The sequence below is a fragment of the Thalassophryne amazonica genome, chromosome 20, assembly GCF_902500255.1.
Source record: "Thalassophryne amazonica chromosome 20, fThaAma1.1, whole genome shotgun sequence".
Classification (NCBI taxonomy): Eukaryota; Metazoa; Chordata; class Actinopteri; order Batrachoidiformes; family Batrachoididae; genus Thalassophryne; species Thalassophryne amazonica.
In genome coordinates, this window is record NC_047122.1 from 26,959,088 (window position 1) to 26,966,570 (window position 7,483).

The 7,483-nt window shown below is 40.6% G+C and overlaps 1 protein-coding gene across 1 annotated transcript in view; it reads left to right on the forward strand.

Moving 5' to 3' along the window:
* Window positions 1–392: 392 nt before the first annotated feature.
* The window catches only part of gabpb2a (GA binding protein transcription factor subunit beta 2a), a 26,049-nt gene continuing 18,958 nt past the window's right edge, over window positions 393–7,483 (forward strand). The window contains exon 1 of the mRNA XM_034160735.1: window positions 393–625. The gene's annotated coding sequence lies outside the window, so the exon portion shown is untranslated. The remainder of the gene's footprint in view (window positions 626–7,483) is intronic.

The following is a 7,483-nucleotide window of genomic DNA, read 5'->3' on the forward strand; positions in this document are numbered from 1 at the left end:
AGATCTTCAAAATAAAACTTTCAAGTAACACACTTTGCTCAACAATTAGTCATCAAAAATGTAAACAATTTTCCAGCAAATATTTATTTCGAACTATCAAGATAACTTTCAAAATGAACTGGTGAGGGCACCACCCACTGTCAAAACATAGTACTGCAGCGACTGTAAACGAACTGTAGATCTACAGGGTCTTTACCATACCGGCACATTAGGAGACTTGTGTCCATTTTTTTCTAATTTAAAAAAAGCATATGTTTAATCATATTTGCCCTTATTGCGCACTTCCTGTTTAAATTTGTCACTTTATCTAGCTGTTTAAACCACTGATCTGATCGAAAACGAGTTATGAACCTTGTGTCGAATCCTAGGGTTTTGAACGCGGTCGCGATTTTATTTTGAAGGATGCGGATGTCAGCTGCATGTTGTCCGCCTCTGTTCCGCTCGAACACGGTAAACAGCCCGATGAGGCGGTTTTATTTGCACGTTTATCGCATCGTTGATTAAAGTTTATTATTGATAATCAAGTACAGCGTGCCGGTACCCGCGCACGGATCTTTAGGAGCACGGATTGCTGAGCCTGTTAGCTTGCTAACAGCTGCGGCTAAAAGCAGACAAACTGGACACGGTAAGTAGCTGCTCCGCCTTCAGCGCGGCCTAAACGGCTTTTTAGAAGTAATATTTGGTTCAGAGACCACAAACTGTGAGAAAGCCTGAGTGAATAAGTCTCCGGTGTGACGGAAAACACTTTTTGACTGCGAGCGCTCTCTTACCGGATGTGGAAATGGTTTTTTTCTTCGGTGAGGAAAATAGGAAATTTCTGTACAACTTCCCCCGGAAAAACCAACAACTGCCAATCAGCTGGGTTTCCGTCTGTGTTTGTATAAATATTGTTATACAGCAGCTTTTGGTTTAAAGTGTATTTTTTTTATGTTTGAAACCATCAGAGACGCTGGCTGATGGCGGATTCTTATATTCGTTAAGGCGCGTAAAATGGCTTCTGATCCGCGGGAAAACAAAGCCTCAGTTTACAAAATATAACAAAATAATAATAAGCCTCAGTTAAAAAAAATAATTCCATAAAATAAAACCAACATCAGGCTCTTACAAACCCTCAGTTTACAAAAAACAAAAAGGAAATAGCACCAACAGCGGGGTCTTACAACCTCTTTGTTTACAAAATAAAAAAAAAAAATCAATAAAATAAAACCATTAACAGGCTCTTAGAAACCCTCAGTTTAAAAAAAAATAGTATATCAGAATGCTACAACCCCAATTCCAATGAAGTTGGGACGTTGTGTGAAATGTAAATTAAAACAGAATACAATGATTTGCAAATCCTCTTCAACCTATATTCAACTGAATACACCACAAAGACAAGATATTTAATGTTCAAACTGATAAACTTTATTGATTTTTGTGCAAATATTTGCTCATTTTGAAATGGATGCCTGCAACATGTTTCAAAAAAGCTGGGACAGTGGTATGTTTACCACTGTGTTACATCACCTTTCCTTCTAACAACACTCAATAAGCATTTGGGAACTGAGGACACCAATTGTGAGTGTCATGATTGGGTGTAAAAGGAGCATCCCCAAAAGGCTTAGCTGCCACAAGCAAAGATGGGGCGAGGATCACCACTTTGTGAACACCTGAATGAAAAAATAGTCCAACAGTTTAAGAACAATGTTTCTCAACATTCAGTTGCAAGAAATGTAGGGATTCCATCATCTACAGTCAATAATATAATCAGAATATTCAGACAGTCTGGAGAACTTTACACGTAAGCGGCAAGGCCAGAAACCAACATTGAATGCCCGTGACCTTCGATCCCTCAGACAGCACTGCATTAAAAACTGACATAATTGTGTAAAGGATCTTATCGCGTGGGCTCAGGAACACTTCAGAAAACCATTATCGGTTAACACAGTTCATCGCTACATGTACAAGTGCAAGTTAAAATTCTACCATGCAAAACGAAAGCCATACGTCAACAACATCCAGAAACAGTACCGCCTTCTCTGGGCCCGAGCTCATTTGAAATGGACAGACACAAAGTGGGAAAAGTGTGCTGAGGTTGGCTCTCACTGCGGTATTGTATCACTTCCTGTTCCGGAGCACAGCGGTGTTTTGCTGTATCTGTTAGCTGTTTAATCTGCGCAGTTAGATTGATCTAGATAACGATTTGTTACACAGTGTAATTTTCACGTGCCTTAACTAAAGCACTCCCTCTGCTGAATCACCTCTAAATTATTTACACATTATTCACTTTGTGTGTTTTTAGGAATCCGCTAGCTTAGCGCAGCTACTAGCTCTTAGCCGGTTTAGCATGGGGGCTTCTCCTGTCTCTCCCACACTTTTCTGCTCTGGGTGTGAAATGTTTAGTTATTCCTCGGCCTCCTTTAGCAGTAATGATACTTGTAATAAGTGTAGCTTATTCGTAGCTTTGGAGGCCAGGCTGGGCAAATTGGAGACTCAGCTCCGCACCGTGGAAAATTCTACAGCTAGCCAGGCCCCTGTAGTCGGTACGGACCAAGGTAGCTTAGCCGCCGTTAGTTCCCTTCCAGCAGATCCCGAGCAGCCGGGAAAGCAGGCCGACTGGGTGACTGTGAGGAGGAAGCGTAGCCCTAAACAGAAGCCCCGTGTACACGCCAACCGGTTCACATTTCTAACCGTTTTTCCCCACTCGGCGACACAGCCGCCAAGGATCAAACTCTGGTTATCGGCGTCTCTGTTTTGAGAAATGTGAAGTTAGCGACACCAGCAACCATAGTCAATTGTCTTCCGGGGGCCAGAGCAGGCGACATTGAAGGAAATTTGAAACTGCTGGCTAAGGCTAAGCATAAATTTGGTAAGATTGTAATTCACGTTGGCAGTAATGACACCCGTTTACGCCAATCGGAGGTCACTAAAATTAACATTGAATCGTGTGTAACTTTGCAAAAACAATGTCGGACTCTGTAGTTTTCTCTGGGCCCCTCCCCAATCGGACCGGTCTCTCTCTTCTAAGTCCCTGTTAGTAAATGATATAATAATTGATCAACATATTGATTTATTCTGCCTTACAGAAACCTGGTTACAGCAGGATGAATATGTTAGTTTAAATGAGTCAACACCCCCAAGTTACACTAACTGTCAGAACGCTCGTAGCATGGGCCGAGGCGGAGGATTAGCAGCAATCTTCCATTCCATCTTATTAATTAATCCAAAACCCAGACAGAGCTTTAATTCATTTGAAAGCATGACTCTTAGTCTTGTCCATCCAAATTGGAAGTCCCAAAAAACAGTTTTATTTGTTATTATCTATCGTCCACCTGGTCGTTACTGTGAGTTTCTCTGTGAATTTTCAGACCTTTTGTCTGACTTAGTGCTTAGCTCAGATAAGATAATTATAGTGGGCGATTTTAACATCCACACAGATGCTGAGAATGACAGCCTCAACACTGCATTTAATCTATTATTAGACTCAATTGGCTTTGTTCAAAATGTAAATGAGTCCACCCACCACTTTACTCATATCTTAGATCTTGTTCTGACTTATGGTATGGAAATTGAAGACTTAACAGTATTCCCTGAAAACTCCCTTCTGTCTTATCATTTCTTAATAACATTTACATTTACTCTGATGGATTACCCAGCAGTGGGGAATAAGTTTCATTACACTAGAAGTCTTTCAGAAAGCGCTGTAACTAGGTTTAAAGATATGATTCCTTCTTTATGTTCTCTAATGCCATATACCAACACAGTGCAGAGTAGCTACCTAAACTCTGTAAGTGAGATAGAGTATCTCGTCAATAGTTTTACATCCTCATTGAAGACAACTTTGGATGCTGTAGCTCCTCTGAAAAAGAGAGCCTTAAATCAGAAGTGCCTGACTCCGTGGTATAACTCACAAACTCGCAGCTTAAAGCAGATAATCCGTAAGTTGGAGAGGAAATGGTGTCTCACTAATTTAGAAGAGCTTAACTTAGCCTGGAAAAAGAGTCTGTTGCTCTATAAAAAAGCCCTCCATAAAGCTAGGACATCTTACTACTCATCACTAATTGAAGAAAATAAGAACAACCCCAGGTTTCTTTTCAGCACTGTAGCCAGGCTGACAAAGAGTCAGAGCTCTATTGAGCCGAGTATTCCTTTAACTTTAACTAGTAATGACTTCATGACTTTCTTTGCTAAGAAAATTTTAACTATTAGAGAAAAAATTACTCATAACCATCCCAAAGACATATCGTTATCTTTGGCTGCTTTCAGTGATGCCGGTATTTGGTTAGACTCTTTCTCTCCGATTGTTCTGTCTGAGATATTTTCATTAGTTACTTCCTCCAAACCATCAACATGTCTATTATACCCCATTCCTACCAGGCTGCTCAAGGAAGCCCTACCATTAATTAATGCTTCGATCTTAAATATGATCAATCTATCTTTATTAGTTGGCTATGTACCACAGGCTTTTAAGGTGGCAGTAATTAAACCATTACTTAAAAAGCCATCACTTGACCCGGCTATCTTAGCTAATTATAGGCCAATCTCCAACCTTCCTTTTCTCTCAAAAATTCTTGAAAGGGTAGTTGTAAAACAGCTGATCATCTGCAGAGGAATGGTCTATTTGAAGAGTTTCAGTCAGGTTTTAGAATTCATCATAGTACAGAAACAGCATTAGTGAAGGTTACAAATGATCTTCTTATGGCCTCAGACAGTGGACTCCTCTCTGTGCTTGTTCTGTTAGACCTCAGTGCTGCTTTTGATACTGTTGACCATAAAATTTTATTACAGAGATTAGAGCATGCCATAGGTATTAAAGGCACTGCGCTGCGGTGGTTTGAATCATATTTATCTAATAGATTACAATTTGTTCATGTAAATGGGGAATCTTCTTCACAGACTAAGGTTAATTATGGAGTTCCACAAGGTTCTGTACTAGGACCAATTTTATTCACTTTATACATGTTTCCCTTAGGCAGTATTATTAGACAGCATTGCTTAAATTTTCATTGTTACGCAGATGATACCCAGCTTTATCTATCCATGAAGCCAGAGGACAAACACCAATTAGCTAAACTGCAGGATTGTCTTACAGACATAAAGACATGGATGACCTCTAATTTCCTGCTTTTAAACTCAGATAAAACTGAAGTTATTGTACTTGGCCCCACAAATCTTAGAAACATGGTGTCTAACCAGATCCTTACTCTGGATGGCATTACCCTGACCTCTAGTAATACTGTGAGAAATCTTGGAGTCATTTTTGATCAGGATATGTCATTCAATGCGCATATTAAACAAATATGTAGGACTGCTTTTTTGCATTTGCGCAATATCTCTAAAATTAGAAAGGTCTTGTCTCAGAGTGATGCTGAAAAACTAATTCATGCATTTATTTCCTCTTCCTTTTTGCTAAAGCTTATAGTTAGGGCTGGATCAGGTGACCCTGAACCATCCCTTAGTTATGCTGCTATAGACTTAGACTGCTGGGGGGGTTCCCATGACGCACTGAGTGTTTCTTTCTCTTTTTGCTCTGTATGCACCACTCTGCATTTAATCATTAGTGATTGATCTCTGCTCCCCTCCACAGCATGTCTTTTTCCTGGTTCTCTCTCTCAGCCCCAACCAGCCCCAGCAGAAGACTGCCCCCCCCGAGCCTGGTTCTGCTGGAGGTTTCTTCCTGTTAAAAGGGAGTTTTTCCTTCCCACTGTTGCCAAGTGCTTGCTCACAGGGGGTCGTTTTGACCGTTGGGGTTTTTCCGTAATTATTGTATGGCCTTGCCTTACAATATAAAGCGCCTTGGGGCAACTGTTGTGATTTGGCGCTATATAAATAAAATTGATTTGATTTGATTTGATTTGGTCTGATAAGTCCACATTTCAAATTGTTTTTGAAAATCATGAATGTCGTGTCCTCTGGACAAAAGAGGAAAAAGACCATCCAGATTGTTATCAGCACAAAGTTCAAAAGCCAGCATCTGTGATGGTATGGGGTGTGTTAGTGCCCATGGCATGGACTACTTACACATCTGTGATGGCACCATCAATGCTGAAAGGTACATCCAGGTTTTGAGCAACACATGCTGCCATCCAAGCAACGTCTTTTTCAGAGACGTCCCTGCTTATTTCAGCAAGTCAATGCCAAGCCACATTCTGCAAGTATTACAACAGCGTGGATTCATAGTTAAAAAAGTGTGGGTACTAGACTGGCCTGCCTGCAGTCCAGACCTGTCGCCCATTGAAAATGTGTGGTGCAAAATACGACAACGGAGACCCCAAACTGTTGAACAACTGAAGTTGTACATCAAGCAAGAATGGGAAAGAATTCCAACTACAAAGCTTCAACAGTTAGTGTCCTCAGTTTCCAAATGCTTATTGAGTATTGTTAGAAGGAAAGGTGAAGTAACACAGTGATAAACATGCCACTGTCCCAGCTTTTTTGAAACGTGTTGCAGGCATCCATTTCAAAATGAGAAAAAAATTTGCACAAAAACAATAAAGTTTATCAGTTTTGAATATTAAATATCTTGTCTTTGTGGTGTATTCAATTGGATATAGGTTGAAGAGGATTTGCAAATCATTGCATTCTGTTTTTATTTACATTTTACACAACGTCCCAGCTTCACTGGAATAGGAGTTGTAGAATATTTCATAAGCTCAATTCCCAAAAAGGATTTCGAATACATAAATGCTAAGCTTCTGAAAAGTATATTTACTTATGTACTTAGTACATGGTTGGACCACGGTTTGAATGAATTATTGTGTGTGTCAGTGCTGTGTGCCATAGAGGAGATCAGACTGTGGCGCTGCTGAAGCCCAGGTTGCTTTGATGGCGGCCTTCAGCTCATCTGGATTGTTGGGTCTGGTGTCTTATTTTCCTCTTGACAATACCCCATGGAGAATTTATGAGTTATTGTCTGTGGGGCCAATCAAGTGTGGTAATACCATGTTCAGCAAACTAGTTACTAGTAGTTTTGGCACTGAGGGCAGGTGCCAAGTTCTGCTGGGAAAGCAAAGCCTCTCATTTGCCGTAAAGCTTGTCAGCAGATGGAAACTGTAAAATCTGCTGTTATAGATGGTTGCGTTGACTTTGGACTTGATAAAACACAGTGACCCAACACCGCAGATGACATCACACTCCAAATCATCACTGACTTTGGAAACTTCACAGTGGACTTCAAGCAACTTGGATTCTGTGCCTCTCCACTCTTCCTCTAGACTCTGGGACCTTGATTTCAAAATTAAATGCAAAATTTATTTTCATCTGAAAAGAGGACTTTGGACGACCAAGCAATGGTCCAGTTCTTTTTCTCCATAGCCCAGGTAAGATGCTTCTGACATTTTCTCTGGCTAAGGAGTGATTTGACACTAGGAATGTGATGTAGGCGTTTTCTTGGATAGGTCGGTGCGTAGTGGCTCTTGATGTACTTACTCCGGCCTCAGTCCACACCTTGTGGAGCTCCCCCAAGTTCTTAAATCAGCTTTGTTTGACAATCTTCTCAAGGCTG